The sequence below is a fragment of the Melospiza melodia genome, chromosome 19 (genome assembly GCF_035770615.1).
Source record: "Melospiza melodia melodia isolate bMelMel2 chromosome 19, bMelMel2.pri, whole genome shotgun sequence".
NCBI classification, from domain to species: Eukaryota; Metazoa; Chordata; class Aves; order Passeriformes; family Passerellidae; genus Melospiza; species Melospiza melodia.
In genome coordinates this window covers 9,615,719-9,638,236 of record NC_086212.1, presented here as the reverse complement: position 1 = coordinate 9,638,236, position 22,518 = coordinate 9,615,719, and the positions used below count along the sequence as shown (strand labels likewise).

The 22,518-nt window shown below is 46.3% G+C and overlaps 1 long non-coding RNA gene across 1 annotated transcript; it reads right to left on the bottom strand.

Annotated features, from left to right (window-relative positions):
• Nucleotides 1-326: 326 nt before the first annotated feature.
• LOC134426767 (uncharacterized) lies at nucleotides 327-2,527 on the bottom strand. Its single transcript, XR_010030036.1, has 2 exons — nucleotides 2,170-2,527; nucleotides 327-1,880 (listed from the first exon to the last, which is right to left on the bottom strand). It is a non-coding gene; the product is annotated as an uncharacterized LOC134426767 (long non-coding RNA).
• Between the last annotated feature and the right edge of the window lie 19,991 nt (nucleotides 2,528-22,518).

The following is a 22,518-nucleotide window of genomic DNA, read 5'->3' as shown; positions in this document are numbered from 1 at the left end:
GGCACAGCAGCAGCTCTGCCCCAATTCTCTGCTTTGCTGGAACAGCCTCCTCTGCCCACCAAGGGCACCAGAGCCAGGAGTGCAGCAAGGTCCTGGCATTCCTTCATGCCTGGCATTCCTCCATGTCCTCTGTGCCAGTGCATCTGACAGCCCAGACCCTGGGGCAGAATTCATCCTCCCAGTCTCTCCGTGTTCACAGGTGATGGCTCTACCCCTGCTCACTCCCCTGAAGCAGCCTCCCCTTCCCAATCCCTATTTTGGGGCCTGTTTAAGCTTATTTAGCCTCCGGAGTAGCCGCATTCCAACAGCTGCAAGAAGAAGCTGAGTCCTGGAGCCAGGGATGTTTATTGGCACCTGAAATGCCATCCCTTGGCTGGCAGGGTGCAGCTAACAGTGCTGCTGTGTCCCCCAGCCTGCCCAGCCAGCACCCCCAGGGACAGATGACAGCCTTGGAGTCCCTCAGGAGCTCAGCTCTGTCCCCTTTGAAGTGCTTGGGTCTGGTGTCTGATGCTTTGAGGATGAGATGTCTCCCTGACAAGAACCTGGGGAAATCCTTTGTCCATCCAGTGCCCCTCTCCCTGCGCACAAGAGAATTTTCCCATTTGTGCCAGTCAATAGGAGCTTGACTGAAATGCAGCACCTCGCTGCCTGGCACTGCTGAGGAGAGCAGCAAAGAAAGCTCCCTGTGTGCCCAAAGCTCACAGTAAGAAATAAAATGAGGAATTAACAGGAGGATACAGCCCTGGCAGGGACATGGGTGGCACCAAGGGGAGGCAGAGGGTGGCTGTGGGCAGGAGGGCAGCCCAGAGGATGAGGGAGGAGAGGCAGGAAAGGTGGGAAGCAAGGCCTGAAACAGCATCCCAGTGGATGCAAGCTGGCCCACAGCGAGTTTGTTGAGGCCAAAAAAGGATATTGCAACAAGTGGAGGGGGATGTGAAGAAAGAGAAGGTGAGAGTTTTAGCTTTAGGAGAGGCTTAGCAAGGTTATGCAAGGTGGTGAGGTGCCCAGGATGTGAAGAAATGTGAGGAGGAGGGAGATGAAGGCAGGACTCAGGTTCTGGCAGCAAAGCAGCATCCTGGGCTTGCTGAGCTCAGGGAACCCCTGAGCTGAGAAGGAGAGGTTAAAAGCTCTGGTTTGGCTGTGTCGTGCTTGAAAGGGTGGTGAGACATTCACGAGATGTCAGAGAGCTCCTCTGAGATCTGAATTTGGGCAGGGAGAGGAGAGCCCAGAGAGGGGCTGCATGCCTGAGCCATCACCATAGAGATGGTATTTGAGTGTGGCTGCAATGAGATCACCCAGAGGCACAGCACGGAGCAGGGACAGGGCTCTGTGAGCTCCCAGGGCAAACCAGGCTCCCCCAGCACCCAGCCCCAGCCACCCAGGGGCAGGTGGTGGCCACAGGTGGGGCAGGCTCCAGGCCAGGCTCAGAGGATGACTGCACCCTCAGAGGGTGACTGGGACCCTCCTCCTGAGGGTGCTGTGTGCTCTGTGGGTTTCTGTGTGCTGTGTGCTCTCCACACAGGAAATCCACCCCCTCGAAGCATCAGACACCAAACTGAAGCACATCGCAGGGACAGAGCTGAGCTTCTGAGCCTCACCTCTTCAATAGAGGAGCAACCACAGCAGAGCCACAAGGGCAACTCCACAACAGCAAAGAGCTCTCTGGGGTCAGGGTGAGGGGATGAGGGGGAGAAGCCAAGCCGAAATGTGCTGCTGTGAAGCTCCGAGCTGCGGTCAGTGCCGGGGAGTGCGGCCAGGAGGTGGCAGGCTCAACTCGTCCATGGGTGGCTCCTCTGCAGGAGGGACCGGCCCGGGGGCAGAACCGCTCACAATGCGCTGTCACCATCGGAGGGAAGCCCGAGAACTGCAGAACTGGAATGCTGGAGGAATAGAGGGGGGGAAAGAGACAGTTTGAGCTTTGTGAAAAGCAGTCACAGCTTGGGAGAGATGTTTGTGCCACCAGGGACACGGCGGCGATCAGCACCAGGAGTGGCATGGGGACCATGGCCAGGGCTGTTTGCCTCCTCTCCTGTTACAGATAACACGCAGGAATCAGTGGGCAGGGGGGACAAATCTGCATTTCCAGCTGTCCCTCCCCACCCCCAGCATCCTGGGCCCTGGGAGAGCATTTGAAACATTGCAATCGCTATAATTAGAAGTAACACTCACTTTCCAAGAGGAAACTGTGCAAAAGGTTGATTTCCTCTTTAATGCCATTTCAGATCTGCAGCTCCAGGGGCGAGGGGATTTGCTGAGCAGCAGGCTGGAGCACTAAGAAGAATTAAGAGTTTCCTCCCACTTCCATGGGGATTGCTTGCTCCAGGTGCAGAGGAGACTGTGCCACTCTGTCCAACCCCTCTGCAAAGAGCAGAGCCCACAGGCATTCCCATTACCATCATCTCATCGATATTATGCATTGCCCTCAAGGCTAATTAACGCTGCTGCATCCAGCACTGCCTTGGGAATGTCAAAGGCTCTGGGAGCTTCGTGGCTGGAGCTTTCACCAGAGCTGCAAGCCACAAGCAGGCTCCCTGTGATTCCATACAAGGAAATATTCACAACATACAACAAAAATAGCCTCCATCACTACACGTTATAATCACATCAGGGAGTCTCCAATCTCTGCAGCAATAAGTGATGCCCTCCCTCCCTCCTCACCCAGAGCACTCTGCACACACCCATTAACCCTCCCAAAACCCAAGAGTGGGCTGCAGAGGCTGAGGCACAGACTTCAGCCAGAAAAATATCATGGCAGGGAGTCAGCAGCAGCGCCTGGACTGTGACAACCTCTTTATCTCCTCGATAATCTCAGTAACACAAGGCGAGTTCAGTTTGCCTTGTCCTTTTCAACTTTCCTGAGACCTTAAGACCAAAAGAAGCTGCTGCATATTCTCCCCCTTCAGAGTTATTTTTGTGCTGAGCCCAGGAACCTGTGCTGGACAAAAGCACCTGCAGAAAGGTCATCAGCCATCGCTCAAAATTATTCAGAGGTAAAGAAGCTCCCCCTGGCAAAGCGCTCTGCTGTTTCAATCTCACACTATTGAAAAGGATTTCCTGGTTTCTCATTTGAACTCATCTGCATTTTGTATCCAGATGTGGATCCTTGCTAAGCCCCATAGAGCTGCCTACTGCTGCTCAACTCAAGCACCACAATCAAATCCCTTTGATAAGCCAAAGGCAAAGGGCACTTTGATCTCTCAGAATGACACCAGAGCAGTTCCTGGAAATGCTCCTTCAGCCGTGAGGAAGGAGCCTTAAGGATTTCTGCAATGAACTTTCTGTCTTAGATGCCCAAGCCCCTCCTATAAATTCACCAAATGAACTCAGATTCTCTTTCCAACCACCACTGACACAAAGTCAGCCCCAAAATGGTTTTATGGTTTTCTCAAGACAGAATTAGGCTCAGTCCTTTGACTTCAAAAATAGCTTAAAAATAATATTCCTAAACTTTTTCAGACAAGTAACCATACAACATTTTTTCCACTCTTTAAATCCAGCCTTGGAAGTGAGATGTGCCATCCCTGAGTTGTTTGTCACCTTTACCCTCCTCTGTAGTGCCAGAATTAGATGTGTGTGTGTCAGCCCAAGCTGCTGATCCCTCCTGCCTCCCCAAAAAACCTCTGAGTGGGTTCTCTGGGAGCTGTGGCTCCCATACAAGGCAGCTGGTCCCTGGCCAATGAAGGGCAGCTGGAAAGGCCTGACCAAGTAAGAGATTGACTTGGCCGAGCATCCTTTAATTCTCTACAGGGGGGACAAAATATACTCAGGTCACCTAAAAAAGTGAAATATCGTGTCTCACTTGATTCCAAAGAGTGATGCAGTTTCTGTGTCATGCTTGTTCCCATACAAGCAGAGAAGAAACTGGATCTGGTGGTGAGCTGGATGCCTTCCTCCTCCTGCCACTGACTCCAGAGGGAAGAATTCCTTGGATGGATAAACTCCCCCACCAAACCTGCACGTACCAGGCTGAACCTCCAACCCAGGCAGGCCCAGGCTGCTCTGCAGCAAGGCTGAGCACCAGAGGAGCTGTGGCTGCCCCACCCCTGGGAATTCCAAGCCCAGGTTGGAGCAACCAGCAACCTGGGATAGTGGAAGGTGCCCATGCCCATGGCAGGGGGTGGGACGAGTTCAACACAAACAAGTGTGTGATTCTGTGAATTCTGTGATTCTGTGATCAGCATCAGCCCATTCCCAGTCCCATTCCCATTCCCATTCCCATTCCCATTCCCATTCCCATTCCCATTCCCATTCCCATTCCCATTCCCATTCCCATTCCCTTTCCCATTCCCATTCCCATTCCCTTTCCCATTCCCATTCCCATTCCCATTCCCAGTCCCTTTCCCATTCCCATCCCCATCCCCATCCCCATCCCCATCCCCATTCCCATCCCCATTCCCATCCCCTTTCCCATTCCATTTCCCATTCCCATTCCCATTCCCATTCCCATTCCCATCCCCATCCCCATTCCCAGGCTGCAGCTGGCAGGCAGTGTGTGTGCAGGACCCTGGGGAAGCTCAGGTCACTCCCCACGTGCCTGTGCAGACCTGGCCTCGTTGTGTTTGGAAAGAGAAAGGCCATGGCACGTGTCAGGCAGATTAGGAGGTGACAAATGGATGGGCAGGCAGGCAGACTGGCTGTCTTTAAATAGCCTTCATATTTTTGCCATAATATCTGTCTGTGAGGGTTTAAATTATGAGCCTCACTTACAGCTTTGAAAAAATTTTAAATGTTTAAATCCTTGTTAAAAACTAAACTAACAAAGCTTGGCTGAATACTGCACTTTTAATCCACAATGAAAGCAGTGCATTTGATTTGAAGGGCTGCAGAGCTCTTGTGGAAACACCCTGCAAACACTGAGCTCCAGCTAATGACCAGCCTGCTACAGAAATGGTTTGGTGTCAGATACAGACCCTGGCTGAGTGAGCCCATCAAAACTCCCCCATCCTTCTGAGTGAAGGATCAGATACTGGATGTGCAGTTTGTCCTGGTTTTAGAAACCTCACAAGCAGTAAATGAGATATTGAGGTCCCAGATGTTGGCAGGGATATGGGAGAAATCATCTAGCTGCCTCTCACCCCAGGGAGTGCAGGGAGGGAGCAGCAAGCCCCAGAGTTAAATGATTCCAGCAGGACCAGCTGCTGCAACCCCCAAACCAACCAGCCCCACAGCCTATGAGCTCTGCTCCCCCAGACACCAGGAGGATGTGTCAGGTGATGCCAAACCTTTGGAAAAACCCTTTTGTAGATGATAAAGTCCCAGAGAGCACCTCCAGTTCCTGCTGGTCTTTATTTACCATCCTCTTTAAGGCAGACGGGCGGGTTAACTTCCACCCTCCCTGCTGATCACACCCCGCTGTTTGCAGAACTGCTCTGCTGGCAGGGAGGCCCCAAACTCCCCAGCTTCGAGCCCACACCTGCAGCACGGCCAGAGCACGAGCAGCCCCCACAGCCCAGCCAGCAGCTGTGACACTGCTGTCACCCTGGGCACCGCCTGCACCCTCTGCTGCCTCTGCCAGAGGAGGCTCCGTCCTGGCTCCTGCACAGCTGCTTCAGGGGGAAATACAGAGATGCCTCTGCCAAGGAGCGTGAAAAAGGGATGGAACCCAGCCCAGAGCAGGGATGGCACACAGGAACATCCTCACCATGGGATGGAACCCAGCCTGGAGCAGGATGGCACACAGGAACATCCTCACCATGGGATGGAACCCAGCCTGGAGCAGGATGGCACACAGGAACATCCTCACCATGGGATGGAACCCAGCCTGGAGCAGGATGGCACACAGGAACATCCTCACCATGGTATAAACCCAGCCCGGAGCAGGGGTGGCACACAGGAATATCCTCACTGTGGAGATTTACCTCTCAGAGCAGGGGTGGCACAGGAACATCCTCACCGTGGGATGGAACCTATCCTGTGGCTCACAGGAACATCCTCACCATGGGGAACCCATCCTGTGGCACACAGGAACATCCTCACCATGGAGATTTCCCCCTGGTGCAGGGGTGGCTCACAGGAACATCCTTACTGTGGGGAACCCATCCTGTGGCTCACAGGAACATTCTCTTCATAGGGATTTAATTTATCCATCCTGGAGCAGGGGTGGCTCACAGGAACATCCTCACCATGGTATATACCCACCCCAGAGCAGGGGTGTCACACAGGAACATCCTTACCACGGGGAACCCACCTCAGAGCAAGGCTGGCTCACAGGAACATCTTCACCATGTGGATTTACCCATCCTGGAGCAGGAGTGGCACAGGAACATCCTCACCATGGGGAACCCATCCTGTGGCACACAGGAACATCCTCACCCTGGGGATTTCCCCCCCAGATGAACACGCTCCCTGCCAGATGTGCTGCCTGCTCCACATCCAGCCTGCAGCTGGATCTCATTGCCAGGGGAAAAGGGAAAAGCTTCTGTCTCCTGACTATTCTGTTTATTCTGCTAAAGACCATAATCATTCTGCTGTTTGGGTTTGTTTGGGGAGGGTTTTTTTTAGCAGGCTCCTATTTTTCTGAGCTCATGTGCTGCGCTCCCTCTGCTGGCTGGCTCACTTGGGCTGGGGAGAGGCTCCGGGAAGGAATCCTGGGATCTGAGAATCCTGGAATGGTTTGGGTTGGAAGGGACTTCATTCCAAGCCCTTGCCATGGGAAAGGACACCTTCCACTGGACCAGGTTGCTCCAAGCCCCGTCCAACAAAGCCTTGAAAACCTCCAGGGGTGGGGAAGGGAAAAAACAAAGCTGCTCTCACTGCCTGTGAAAAGTAACATCACAAACCTTTCCCAGGCTCTGACTCATTAAAAGTGAGTGCTGAGGCCTGAGAGGGGCATTCGTGTGTCAGCTTTACTCCTCTCTGTGTGTCAGCTTTACTCCTCTTGGCCTGGGCAAGCAGAGCGCTGCCAACAAAGAGAAATGGGTGGTTTGATAAAATTCAGCTGATCTTTGTCGAGGATGGAGAAACTCTCACACAGCAAAGAGACAGGTTTGTAGTGCTGGTGGTTTAGAGTGGTGTTCAAAGCCCCTCAGCATGAGTAATTACACCCAGCACAAATCGTGAGCAAAAACATGAAAGCAGATCTTGAAAATCTGGATTACAGAAAACCTCCTGAAGGGCAGGAAACTTCTCATGAGTGGAAACAAGGAGATGCCTCCCCAAGAAGCCATCCCAAACCCCTCATGGTTCATTTCTCACATACAGAATAGCTTTTGGGAGCCTTGGAGCCATCCCTCCCTTTCTGGAAAGCTGGTGGATGGGATTAAGCCCAGAGTCCTGCAGCATTCACAGCACTGCTTTCATCATCAGAGGAACAAAAGAATCCTTTGATGGACATCAACCTAAGAGCAGGGAGTTTTCACCAACCCATAGGGTTGATGAAAAGGCAAGACAACCCCCTGTATAGATACTTTCTTACTAAAACTATTAATAAACAGCACACATTGCGTCAATCTCTGAAGGTCAAAGCAATCTTTTTCCCTAGTGGAAGCTCTTAATGGAGGTTTTTGAGCTGCATTTTATGCCTAAATGTGCTTCTTTAATGAGTGCAATTTTACATCTGCCCAGGTAAAGCGCCTTGTTGTGCATTTGCTTTTCTTCATGGTTTTATTACACCTATTTGGCTGATGGTGCCCAGCCAAAAGAAATGAAAGATGCTGGGAAATAAAAACAGACTTTCTGAAAGTGTTGGTCTTCATAATAAATTTAAACAAAAAAACTGAACAAAAACAGGCTTATGAAGCAGATTGCTTGAGTACCCATTTACTGAGATTTCGCTGTACACATTTTCCTTATATAAAAAGGCATTTAAACATTATAAAAAGGAATTATTCTGCTAGACAAGCTGTGACATGAGAATAGAAAACAAGATGTCTGTGAATATCTATGAGCCCTGTGGGCTCCCTGCACTGCCCTGAAGCAATGGAGGGGAGTGAAGATGGAAGAAGAGAGAGAACCCTGACAGAAAATTCCCCTCTGGGCTGGGGCAGCAGGGCCCTGCTCCACCCTGCGCTGGGCTGGGCTGGCAGGGGGTGTTAGTCCTGTGTTCCTTCATCCCTGATTTCTCCCAAGCCTTCCTGGGGAAAAAAAAATAAATTAAAAGATCATTTAAAACATCTATATCTATACAAATATATTTAAGGTTTGTTTCTTCAGCATCCATGGGAAATGTGGTGTTTGAACAAATCATCTGCTCCTGGAGTTGTTCTCAGCCTGAGCCAACAGCTGGGGGGTGAGGATCCCTCTGCTGGCTCCAGCAATGTGTTGGTTACAGAGGTTTTCCAGAGAGCTTTGCTGGGTTTTCATTTTTTTTTTTTGAGTCTTATCATGTTTTATTTAGGAGATGTACTTACTATAAAGGATTTGCGAGCTAGAAGGGGCTTTTTGCTGTCAAGAGCAGCATCACAAAGATTGGTTTTCTGCAGCTCTCATACCTTATTCCCTTTGTGCTATTGGTAATTATGTAATGTTAAAAGAACCTTAAGAAGAAGATGTAGGAAGAAATAATCTCTGTTCCCCAAACCTACAGTTCTGAGTTAGAGAAACAACAGTGAGTGGCAGGTGGCAAAAGACAGATGGGGAGAAGGCTAAAAGAGATCTCTAATTCTATCAGTTTAATGAGTTCTTTCCTTATCAGCTGCAGCCCTTGTCCAGGTCTGCTAAGTGGTTTTTCTTAGAGATGGAATCACCATGAATTAGTGTGTGGCAGCTCCTTTTGTTCCACAGCTGAGCAGAATTCCCAGAGTTCGGTCTCGGAAGGGCTGAGCTGTTCCCAAAGCCTGGCTGCCAAAGGGAGCGCTCAGAGCAGCTGAGCTCTGCTGAGCATCCTCCCTTGCGTTGGGGGGCCACAGCTCTTCCTCCCAGCCTGGCCACAGCCTCAGGAATTCCCTGCCTGAGACTGCCCTGGGGTGCCTGGGAGAGCCAGGGCAGCCCCAGGAGCTCACACCAAACCAAATGTGTGAGCTGAACCCACACTGGAGCAGCAGCAATGCAGACTGACTAGGAATTACCTTCCTCTAGCCCAGGAAACTGTTCTTTCTGGGGCAACTCCATCTTTCCTTTGTTTGCAGAGGTGTTTTCCATCTGGGAGTCTCAGGAGTTTTGTTGTTAATTGCAGCCCTGAGATATGTGAAAAGTCTCTGTTTCGGCCCGTGCGTCCGAAGAACGAGCCAGAGTCCTTCAGTTTTCGGTCTTGAAGTTGTTTATTGTACCTTATCTATAAAATTTTCCTCCTGTCCAGCCGAGGTCAGCTCAGCAGGGCAGCCACAGGCACTCTGACCGCCCTCAGGGCAGTGTTGTCTTTTTATACTACAAACTACATATAACATATTTACACTTAATTCCCAATACCCATCACCGGTGTTAGACAGTGCACTTCTATTCTGAACCAATCCCAAAGTGCCAACATCACTGCAGGAGATGGAGGCAGAGAAGAAGAAGAAGAAGAAGAAGAAGAAGAAGAAGAAGAAGAAGAAGAAGAAGAAGAAGAAGAAGAAGAACTGGACACACCCAAGTCCCTCCATCTTGTCCCCAAAACCCCCATTCTAAAAATCCCAAAATCTACCTTTGCACCCGGTGATAATTTTATCATTACATTATTTAAACTTCTGTGACTTTCAGGTCCTCATACAAAGCTGGTAACTTGCTCCAAGGGTCATAATCAAATCCACAGGTGCTCTGGGCTGTGTGCCAGGGTCTCTGAGCCCCCCAACAGGGGCCCTAGCAACTCTGGACACCCAGAGGGATGCACTGAGTTCCAGCATGGGAGAGCAGTGACTGCACTGAAGCAATCCTCACTTTTCTGCCCAAGGAAAGCAGTGGGGGAAGCCTCGGCCCCAGGGCTCTTGGATAAACTCTAGAGCAAGGATCTCACTTGTCTCATTTTTCCCATCATGAAAACCCGTGTTGTTTCACCTTGGACCACAGGAATATCAGGAGCTGACCTCCACTTGGGAAGCTGGATAAACACTGAACCTCAATGTGCAACCATTTATGGAATTCAATTCTCACAAAGGCCACTTCCAGCAGCAAAGAGAAACCTTGAAACTAAAAGAGCCAAACAGCAGGTGGATCTTTATTAGGTAAGGGTACTTCTTTCTCCAGCATATTTTGAATTCAGTTGTGTTTTATAAATGTGACTACATTTATTCCTTCTTGTCTTGTCCAGAATATTTTCTCACTGATGAAAAGCTGTCTCTTGCTTTGCTGCAGAAGTCAGGGGTTGAGGCCATGTTCTGCCTGGAAGACAGAGGCACACAGCACATTTCACATTTCACATTTCATATTTCACATTTCGCATTTCACATTTCACATTTATGAGGGGAGGTAGGACATGTGCCACTGAGGCAGGGACCCTTTGAGCCACACGGATGAGAGCTGGGGTTTTCCTTCTGACCTTCATCCCTCTGGTGCTTGGGTGACAGCAGGAAAATTTATTTCAGTTTTGTAGCAGGAGCTGACAGAACTGATGCATTACTCTGTTAGGAGATTTAATACACACGAACAGGCACTGCTAGATCTGCAGTGGATCTGATTAAATTAAATACTGTGGAGTCAGCCTCCTGAATTTCTGTTCACAAGTAACAAACAGCGTGGAGGTGGGAACCTGCATTTTGTTATAGGCTCACCAATATAACACTGTGATGAACCATTTATGAGCAAGCCTTATGAATAACTATTTTACTGTGGGTTTGGATTTAAGGGCTCTGAAAGAAATTTAAGATTTTTTAGCTTCAAGCAGCTACTGACCTGAACTCAACTGCTTAAAAGCCGTGTAGATTAGCTGAAAAGAATCTGAGCTACAGCAGCTACACAGGAAAAGAAGCACAGACTTAGACTCTGTGCAGAAATACACAGGCACCTTCACTGAAAATATGCCAAATTGATACAGATATAGATAGATAGATAGATAGATAGATAGATAGATAGATAGATAGATAGATAGATAGATAGATAGATAAATAGATAGATAGATAGATAGACAGGTAGATATAGATATAGATATAGATATAGATATAGATATAGATATAGATATAGATAAATATAGATATATAAATATATAGATAAAATATAGAATATAGATAAATATAGATAAAATATATAAATATATAGAATAATATATATGGAATATATACAAAGAATATATATATAGAATATATATAAATAGATCATATATTTGAAAATAGTATATATATAATATATATAGAATATATATAAAATATATAGATAAAAATAAATATATATAAAATACAAATATATAATTATATAGATACATATATAAATAGATAGATAGATATAGATATAGATATAGATATAGATATAGATATAGATATAGATATAGATATAGATATAGATATAGATATAGATATATAGATATAGATATAGAAATATATAGATGTGGGTATATAGATATAGACATCTAGATACAGATATAGATAGATAGATAGATAGATAGATAGATAGATAGATAGATAGATAGATAGATAGATAGATAGATAGATATGGAAATATACACTCACAAAAATTCTGTTGGTGCACCCCTATGTATTATTTTTGTGCACAGTTATTTTTAAGCATATTCAAATCTGTGGCAAATGAGTGTCTAGAACAGAAACTGTTTTCATTTGCAGCAGCACATGTGATGGCAGCAGTCACACGAGGCTGTCTGCTGACAAACCCTCCTGCACGTCCTGGGCAGCAAAGAGCTCTGCTGCTGCCTCTGAACCTGCACACCGCATCAAGAGGGAGAGGAAAACAACACACCAAGGACCTGGATAAACATGGATTATCTTGTTTGCTGTAATCACCTCAAAATGGCCCAGGCAGGCTGCAGTTCCCCAGGAGTGGAGTGCCTTGCCCTGTTTCTATAATGACACCTCCTCCCCAAAGTGTCCCCACGAGTGTCCCAGGGCTCTCATGCGCTGGGGCCATCCTCAGACACCTCGGGAAGGGTTCATAAATTTCTGTTCCTGAGGTTTTGCCAGAGCCCAGCATCACTCTGGAGCCACAGGGGCTGGGGCTGTTTGGGTTTAGCCAGGGTTGCTCACAGAGCCCCCCAAGTTCTCCATCCCCGCTCAGGGTGGGAGCCACAGGGGCTGGGGCTGATGGGTTTGTCTCAGGGGTGCTCACAGAGCCCCCCAGGCTCTCCATCCCTGCTCAGGCCTGGAGCCACAGGGGCTGGGGCTGTTTGGGTTTGGCTCAGGGTTGCTCACAGAGCCCCCCAGGCTCTCCATCCCCGCTCAGGGTGGGACTGGCAGCAGAACAAACCCTCCATGAGAGCCCAGCGTGGCTGGCACGGCTCGGTGTCATCCCCAAAACCACTTCCTTCTCCTCGTCAGCACATCCTGTGTGATTTCCTGTGCTGTTTTGTAAGAGCAGCACAAATTAAAGGATTCCTCGTTTATAGAAAGCCTTTCTCTGTCTTTAGCAGCTTTTCTTTCAAATCTACTTACAAAATCCCTCTCTAAAGCATTTTTTCTACCAGGTTTTCTGGTTTCTTTTCTTCTTTTTTTTTTTTTTCTCCTCTTTGCCCCTGGAATTCAGAGTATTTTCTCCACAGTCAAAATCCTTTTCCTCACTTTTTTCTGGGTTTTTTTTGTTTTTTTTTTTTAATATAATTACTGTTCACATAGAAGCCCCAAGATCCACAATTTCTGTTACAAAACATATTTACAGCACAGCAAAGCTTTTAGGTCATGCACAGGAACCAATTTTTCACTGAAATCACTTACTGGTCACAATAACCACAAACACTGTTGGCTTTATTTCAAATAGAAATTAATTTCCTTTCCATCTTCATCCCAAAATCCACCGTGAAAAGCTAATGTATTCTGAGTCATTTGCAGGCACCATGCACCACTCCCACTGTGGTTGGGATGCCACTCCCTCCCACAGGAACATAAACTGCTGACTCAAAGACCAGCTTTAACACTGCTTTGATGGATCCTAACTTGAGATAAGTTGGAATTTTCTGGCAGAAATTTAACCTCCTGTACCCTCAATTAGATTATTTTAGTCTCAGTTTAATCACCATCCGCCTTCCATTGTGTGTTATAAACCCTCCAAACAGCCTAAATTTTCTTTTTTTCTATTAATTCACAAATTGAATCAATTTACCTCCCTGCTAGTCGTGTTCATCAGGGTGCAGCTCTAAGAAGAGCCCAGCTGAGGCAAAGGCAGGCTGTTTACGCTCCACAATATTCCTCTGCTCACTACATGTTATTCTTCATGGCTTGTTGGCTTCTCTGCTCAGAGTCAAAGCCATTTACTCAGTCTGTTGCTATTAAGAGCATTGCCCATGTAATAATCCCGAGGGTCTGTGCAGCACAGACAAATTCAAGGTTTGTTCACACCACGGGGATCCAACACGTTTGTTCCTCCTGACCAGCAGCGTTTCCTGTGACAATAATAGCTTCTGGTTACCACAGGCTGCCACATATTTACTACAAATTCCAGTTTCTGAGAAGAAAATAAGTGTTCCCTTCGTGTGAAACTCGACAGGTTTGGTTCACATGACGTGGTGGAAATGACCCCAGCTCCCAGAGTTCATCTCTGGGTTTGTGTTATTCCCCCTGTGTCTTTCACATCACCACATTTCAGCCATAAATATCTGTGTTTTATCCCCCTTGAGTATAATTTTCACCCTGTTTTAACCTGCAGCCAGTTTTACCGTGAGGGCTGGAAGCAGGAGCTGAACTGCAGGGTTTATTCTGGAACACTGCTGAGACTCCAAGGAACCTGTGTCAGGAGCAACGAGCTAAATTCAACAGCAGCTCCTGTTTTACACAGCCTGTTCCAGAAACTGTTGGCCTCACCCTGCCTGTCTGGGTGTGATGACACCCTGCCTGTGCCTGTGTGACAGTGCTGTGCTCCAGAGCTGTGCTTTCCCATGCTGGGATGGGTTCTGGGCTCCAGAGCTGTGCTTTCCCTGTGCTGGGATGGGTTCTGGGCTCCAGAGCTGTGCTTTCCCATGCTGGGATGGGTTCTGTGCTCCAGAGCTGTGCTTTCCTTGTGCTGGGATGGGTTCTGGGCTCCAGAGCTGTGCTTTCCCATGCTGGGATGGGTTCTGGGCTCCAGAGCTGTGCTTTCCTTGTGCTGGGATGGGTTCTGGGCTCCAGAGCTGTGCTTTCCCATGCTGGGATGGGTTCTGGGCTCCAGAGCTGTGCTTTCCTTGTGCTGGGATGGGTTCTGGGCTCCAGAGCTGTGCTTTCCTTGTGCTGGGATGGGTTCTGTGCTCCAGAGCTGTGCTTTCCCTGTGCTGGGATAGATTCTGGGCTCCAGAGCTGTGCTTTCCCATGCTGGGATGGGTTCTGTGCTCCAGAGCTGTGCTTTCCCATGCTGGGATGGGTTCTGTGCTCCAGAGCTGTGCTTTCCCATGCTGGGATGGGTTCTGGGCTCCAGAGCTGTGCTTTCCTTGTGCTGGGATGGGTTCTGGGCTCCAGAGCTGTGCTTTCCCTGTGCTGGGATGGGTTCTGGGCTCCAGAGCTGTGCTTTCCCTGTGCTGGGATGGGTTCTGGGCTCCAGAGCTGTGCTTTCCCATGCTGGGATGGGTTCTGTGCTCCAGAGCTGTGCTTTCCTTGTGCTGGGATGGGTTCTGGGCTCCAGAGCTGTGCTTTCCCTGTGCTGGGATGGGTTCTGGGCTCCAGAGCTGTGCTTTCCTTGTGCTGGGATGGGTTCTGTGCTCCAGAGCTGTGCTTTCCTTGTGCTGGGATGGATTCTGGGCTCCAGAGCTGTGCTTTCCTTGTGCTGGGATGGGTTCTGGGCTCCAGAGCTGTGCTTTCCCTGTGCTGGCATGGGTTCTGGGCTCCAGAGCTGTGCTTTCCTTGTGCTGGGATGGGTTCTGGGCTCCAGAGCTGTGCTTTCCCTGTGCTGGGATGGGTTCTGGGCTCCAGAGCTGTGCTTTCCCTGTGCTGGCATGGGTTCTGGGCTCCAGAGCTGTGCTTTCCTTGTGCTGGGATGGGTTCTGGGCTCCAGAGCTGTGCTTTCCCTGTGCTGGGATGGGTTCTGGGCTCCAGAGCTGTGCTTTCCCTGTGCTGGGATGGGTTCTGGGCTCCAGAGCTGTGCTTTCCCTGTGCTGGGATGGGTTCTGGGCTCCAGAGCTGTGCTTTCCCATGCTGGGATGGGTTCTGGGCAGTGCTCCCCAGCTGCTGTCCCTGCTGCAGGTGTGTGCCAGGCATGAGCAGAACTCCCAGGTTTAATGGGGTGCTGAGTTTGCACTCCTTAATCAGCTAATTACTATTTGTGGCCTCAGTAAAATGAACATTGAGCTATTTGGAATCTTCCCAGGCCTTTTACAACAAGGCCTTGGTTTACAACCAATCCCTTGGTTAATGTTTGTGGAAGGTTAGAATATGCATGATACTTTTTTAGCATCATCCATGTATAAACATGTATGTGTGTTGCTAAAAAAGCATATATAAGCATATATAAAAATTTATAAATAAATAAATATAAATGTAAATATATAAATATATATATATATAAAGCATATATGTTTGGTTTTTTGTTTTTCTTTTGTTTTTTTTTTCTTTTTATGATCCATCAAAGCACTATTGGCATTTCTTGAGCAACAGGTATGCGGTGGCCTCAGTAAAATGAAGATTGAGCTATCTGGGATCCTCCCAGGCCTTTCACAACGATCCCTTGGTTAATGTTTGTGGAAGGTTAGAATATGTATCATGCTTTTTCAGCATCATACATATATAAACATATATGTATGGTGCTAAAAAAGCATATATAAGCATAGATAGATAGATAGATAGATAGATAGATAGATAGATAGATAGATAGATAGATAGATAGATAGATAGATAGATAATAGAGAGATGGATAGATAGATATAACATATACATAAAGCATATATGTTTGATTGGGTTTTTTGTCTTTTTAGGATCCATCAAAGCAGTATTGGGATTTCTTGAGCAGCAGATATGCAGTGGCTCATACCCTCTCTCTGTTGTTTCCAGCCAGAAGCAAAGCACACACAAGGCAGCATCTCTGTGCTTTTCATACTCGGCAAGACCGTGGCAGCCCCTCGTGGCTTTGCCTCATGCCCTCAGCTCACAGTGCAGCTGGGATGGCCACTGGCAGCCTCAGCACTGAGCTGGGATGGAAGCACAGCCCCAGGAATGCTGCCTGGCCCGGCTTCCCCTCTGCTCTGAGCTGGGGAGCTGTGCTGACTTGCCCTGCCCAGCCCCTGCACACCCAGTTCCTTCCCTGGATTTTGGGCTGGTTTCAATCCCTGCCTTGGAACTGAGGGCTGTGGATATCTCAGGATGCACTCGACAAGTTGACATGGTCTGAGCTAGTCAAACAACCCCAGCCATGGCAGACTTCCCCTGTGGTCCCTGAACATTCCCAACCTTCTTGCTTCACTGTGAGTGAAATTGTTCCCTGTTAATTGTGCTACTGCTGCAGACATTCTGCTTCCACCCAGAGAGAGCTTTTCCCAGAACTTGAAAACATTGTTCTTTCACCAACCAGATTGGACTTTGAATCTCATGAGTGGCAGGGACTAAGTACACTGTGCTGTAATGCCCCATCTGTCTTCCCTGGAGTTGCACAGTGCACAGCCAGAGGACCTTTGGGCTCATGAAACCTGAACTAAAAATAGTAATTACTGGGAAACAAAGGGGACAACCTGACCCTGCAGCTGGCAGCCTCAGTACAACAGCAGTGAGCTGTGATTGCCTGCATATTTCTGAACTACACTGGGGAGCAGCTTCCAGGAACTTCCAAGGAGAGCTCCACACACAGCTCTGACAGATGGTTCCCCTTGCAGGAGAGAGAGCTCCTTAAACTCTCCAATCCCCATCCCAAATACAGGCTGTCTGGAATATTGCTGCTCCACTACCAGCAAAATATCCCCAGACCTGACCCTATTCCCTGACAGCAGAGGATTTGAAGAGAACAGTGAAGCTCTAAATTACCCTGATGAAATAGGAGTAAAGCCCTTTGTGGTGGTAGAAATCCCAGTGTAGATCAGGGTCCTGTATTATTTGGCAGTGAATGGATGTCCTGCAGTTCTTGCAGAGAAAATGGGCAGAGCCCAAGAAATGACACAGATTTGAGTTTGTGAGGGCTAAAGGGCAGATCAGCATCAAAGCCACAAGTGTTGTCCATCTTCTGAGCCTGACAGCAACACTTGAATTCACTGGCTGAATTAAAGAAGCTATTGACACCCTAAATTAGCACTGATGTCAGTTAACCTCTTCTATCCACTCCCTTGCCCAGATGACCTTTGTATTTTATCTTGTAATTCTGGTATGAGTTACAAAACCTGTGTCCTCATACACAAATACCATTTTTCCATCTTCTTTCTCTGTTTTTCTCCTTTAGGCTGCTTTGTAATACACAGCTGCAATAAAGATGACTTCAAGACTGAGAAACTCACACACACAGAGGATTATTGCTAAACCAAAAGCATCCCTCTGTCTAACACCACCCAAAACAAGGTATATGATGTTTGCAGAGCCCATTTCTGAGAAAATGAAAACCTTGCTGGCCTCCCACACCTTTGTGGTGGAGAACAGTCACTTCCCAAGTCGAGAACAGAACAGGTAAAGAGCAAAAGAAAGAGGCTGGGGTTGTCAGGCTGCTCAGAGCTGCAGAAGCCCAAAATCTCCTTGAAAGCTGAGATTCTGCTCTCAGGATCTAAGTTACCCATCAAAGGATCTCTCACCAGGGATCCAGCTGCAGCAGTGAGAGGCAGGGCTAATGAATGCAGTGTATGCATCAGGCTGGTTCAGCCTATCCCAAAAATGTCACTTTTCAGATGTTGTCTGCATGAGCAGGACCAGGAAGAGCAGAAATAAAAAAGACATTTAATTTTTCACAGTGTGCTCAAGTTTATCCACTGCTTCCCATGGGGGGACTCCCTCTAATCCAACCCACTGAGGGAAAACATCCCAATGATTATCCCAGACATCTGCATGGGGCAAAACCCTCTTGCATGGTGTTAGAGAAGAAAAAGAAATTTGAAATGAAATTTTGAGGGAAAACATCCCAATGATTATCACAGACATCTGCATGGGGCAAAATCCTCTTGCCTGGCGGAGAGGAGAAAACGAAACTTGAAATGGAATTTTGTACCACAGTTCTATGGTCCTTTCTGCCAGGTTTGAGCACGAGTGGATCATTTAGCAGGACAAATTCAATCCAGACCGTGCCTGGGCACACAAGGAGGTTTCTGTTGGACCAGCCAGGGCTCACAACACGGCGTTTGTGCTGGCTGCGTGCCGGCAGCAGGGAGAAAGACAATATCTAATCTGGCATAAAGCCTACCAATACAGAGCTCCTGTCATAACTTCTTGAACAATTTTGAATGGGATCAGTGCTTTGGGTTGTGTGGTGTAGGATTTTGTACCCAGGAGCCCTAAAGCCAGGTTTCCTGCTTTATCAAACTATGATCACTTTTTGCCGTGCATAAAATTTTCTCTTGTTATGAGAAACCCTTATCCCATTTGAGTGCTTTCTGTAATTCATGATAGTGCTGTACTCTCTAAAGCATATATTCAGCATGTCCCTCACAACAGCCTTTCCCAGTTGCTCCTGCAGATCTGTATGTGTGTGTAATTGTGTGTAAATTTTGTAAAACAAACATCCCAGCTGTTTGATCAACTGGGCCAATGGATGCCCACGAGCTGGGACTGCTTTGTGCAGTTCCTCAAATGTGGCAGTGCTGGTCTCTGAATCCATCTCTGCAATGATCATTTCTGAAGGGGCCTTCTCTCCACTGCAGAGCTGGGCTGGAAAGGCTGAGCTTGCTCCCATTCCCGGAAGGTGCTGTTTTCTAAGAAAGCTGACAGAGTGCCAGGCTGTCATTCCCTGAGGAACTTGGAGGAATCTGCTCTCTGAGCTGTTTTACCTGCTGACACTTCTCATCCAGTGAGTTTTACCAGAGTAATCCTCCTAATTTACGGCCACAGGCTGGTGTTTGTGTAGTCTTTGGGAGAAAACTTATACTGGAAAAGTTGCTTTTTTTAGAACCCACAGCCTCAAGGAAGATATTTTCCCCTAATCCTAAACTAAATGATATCATACTTGGCTAGTGCTGTAACCATGGTACTGCAGTTATTTATGACTCTGAAATTAATGCTATAGTTAGCAACACTGGAACAGGGTTTCTTCTATGCTACTGTCCAAGTGCTTTCCTCCCTCAGCCCAAGGCTGCACTGGAAAGCAAGACAGAATGTCTCCAAAGGGTCTTTAATTTGCAGTAAACAATGTCAGCCTCTGCTGATTTCCAAAACTTGGCAACACACGAGTGGATATGTACAAAGATGCGTCTTCTAAGCAAAACAAAGCACTTGGCTATGTTGTTATTAATCTTGTTTTGTGAGGAGATTTATTTGGGGTTTGTTTGTTTTCAGTTCTTAAAGTAAATGTTAATTTCTGTGAAAGGACCTGGAACTGCAGTGTGCAGAGCCAGGGCTGGCAGGAGGAGGGAGAGCTGGGCTGGACGCTGCTCATCAGCTCCACATCAGGGAATCACCACGAGGGCAAAGAGGAGAGGTCAGCCCTTATCCCTGGGACACTCTGGAAATCACCTCCTGCAAATGGATAGCCCGGGTGCACAAAATACGTGTGTACAAAATATCTGGGGACCAAACCAACATTATTCCAGCCTGATCCCTCTGCAAAGAAATCCCAGAGAAAGTTGGGGAGAATCCAGCAAAGTAGAACAGAGGAAACACAGAAAACCTCCCAATGCTGGATCCTTCCTGGTCAGAGATCAGGCAGTTCCCTGACTCCAGATCCCTGTCAGGAATTCTCAGGGCCATATCCTGAGGGTCAGATGGCAGCCTGGGGACCCAGGCACCTCTCTCTGCTCTTGGAGGGGGACTCGTGCCAGCAGCAGTAGCTCCTGCATGCCTCACACAGTGCATCACCCCTCAGCCAGGGAATGAGGAGAGCCATAAAACAAAACTGCAATAAAAGCACTGAAATAGAAACAGAGAGGGCAAAATGCAAAAGGGAAAAAAAAAGGGAAAGGAAAAGAAAACAAAGGAAGGAGAGACAGAGCCAAGTGTGAAGACGTGATGGGATTGTGTTGTGCAAAGGCAGCCCATGCTCTGATCCACACCTGGAGGCTGTTGGAGTGAATTTGAGGGAATGGAGCTCAGGTCACAGTGCCCGTCCTCAGTGCCTATCCTCACTGCCCATCCTCAGTGCCTGCTCTGGGACAGCAGCCTGAGGTGGGGATACAGCACAGCAAGGCTGCTCACCTGTGCCACCACCATTTGATGTAAGGTCTGACTTCGTGTCAGCTCTGCTACCTGGATTAACCTTTCCGTGCTTCCTCTGAACAGCAGCTGACAGAGCATTCTGAGTCTGTTTATGCCAAGAATAAGGAGGATCCAAGTCATTACCCCTCAGTTTAGGATTTTCCAGACTCTCTGGCCTTGGGCCCAATCTGATTTACAAGTTGGTGGAAGAAAGTCTCAGAGCCTTCACTGAGAAGCAGATAAGGCATTCTGGGAAAATTTATTGGGTGAGAAAGTAGCATTTATTTGGGGTTTCAGTTTTATTTTGGTTTACAGTCTAAACTTCCAATTCCCAGAGCCACAATTCTCCCATCGGCTTCATGGGATTTATAGTGGAGTCACTTGACCGGGTTTTGCTATGTCTAACATGTTTCTTTATTTTTTCCTTTTTAAATTTTTTCTCCTTTTGACCACAGGCAAAGCAAATAAATCATCTGACATCGTGCCAGCAAACTGCCACAGGCACTTTGAGATTGGAGTTTCTCCTGTCCCAAAAGAGCATTAAAAAAAAAAAACTGGCTGATAACTTGGACAGGGTTCAGGTATGTTTGTGCACATACCAGCAGTTAAACTTATTTCTTTTACTATCTTATCTGTCCATTTCTGGTTTTAAAGGGGAGGAAGTTTGGCAGGCAAGTTACTCTTGGAATGCACTCAGTAAACCATGGGCAAGAGGAGTGAAGAGCACAAACAGAAATAACCATAGGTACAGCAGCTGGGAGCCTGACTGCTGGCTTCTATTCCTGGCTTTACCCATGACTCAGTTGGTGACCTCAGGCAGCCCCTTCACCCCTCCATTCTCCAGCTTTCTCACAGGCAAAATCCCCCAGCCCACAGGTCACCCCAGCCAGAGGCACCCTGTGTCTCCCAAATGGGGGGGTAAAAGCACTGAAATGGAAAAATTCCTCTTTTTTTTTGCAGAAAAAGCCCCATCCTCCTCCCTCTGCCAGCCCCAGAGCCCTCCACATGCAGGATGAGGACGTGGTGCCTCCCTCCCCGAGGGGAGCTGGCAACTTTACCCGAGCGCATTTTGCAAAGGAAAAGCACTATAACAAAACGCTGCTAATTTTAGCGTGACAGCACACAACACATTCCTGCTCTGGACAGAGCTCTGCTATCAGCCAACTTAATTATCCAGTACCTTTGCCCAGCTCCCTCCTTATTAATTGAGCCCAAAGCGCTCAGCAAGGCCAATTTGCTGCTTGCTCTCCATTTCTCCTTATGCAAGACCAACTCCTTGACAGCCTGGGCCGTGGGACTGCTGTGCTGGGCAGTTCTTGTGCTTTCTTTCCCCCCTAGCAGCTGCAAACAGGGCTCTGCACTTTGTTCCTGCAGCACATTCCTGGGAAGTTAATGCCAGGCTCAGTCCTGCTTTGGGATGAGCAGTCCCATGGCTGGGGCAGGATGGAGCTGTGCTGCAAAAAGAGAAATAAAACTAAAATTTAAAAAATAATTAAAATAAAATAAAAAATAAAATAAAATAAAATAAAATAAAATAAAATAAAATAAAATAAAATAAAATATAAAATAAAAATAAAAGAAATTAAAATTTAAAAAATAATTAAAATAAAATAAAATAAAATGTAAAATAAAATAAAATAAAATAAAATATAAAATAAAAATAAAAGAAATTAAAATTTAAGAAATAATTAAAATAAAATAAAATAAAATAAAATAAAATAAAATAAAATAAAATAAAATATAAAATAAAATAAAATAAAATATAAAATAAAAAAAAAGAAATTAAAATTTAAAAAATAATTAAAATAAAATAAAATAAAATAAAATAAAATAAAATAAAATAAAATAAAATAAAAAATAAAAATAAAAGAAATTAAAATTTAAAAAATAATTAAAATAAAATAAAATAAAATATAAAATAAAATAAAATAAAAAATATAAAATAAAAGAAATTAAAATTTAAAAAATAATTAAAATAAAATAAAATAAAATGTAAAATAAAATAAAATAAAATATAAAATAAAAATAAAATAAACTAAAATTTAAGAAATAATTAAAATAAAATAAAATAAAATAAAATAAAATAAAATAAAATAAAATAAAATAAAATAAAATATAAAATAAAATAAAATATAAAATAATAAATAAAAGAAATTAAAATTTAAAAAATAATTAAAATAAAATAAAATAAAATAAAATAAAATAAAATATAAAATAAAATAAAATAAAATATAAAATAAAAAAAGAAATTAAAATTTAAAAAATATTTAAAATAAAATAAAATAAAATAAAATAAAAT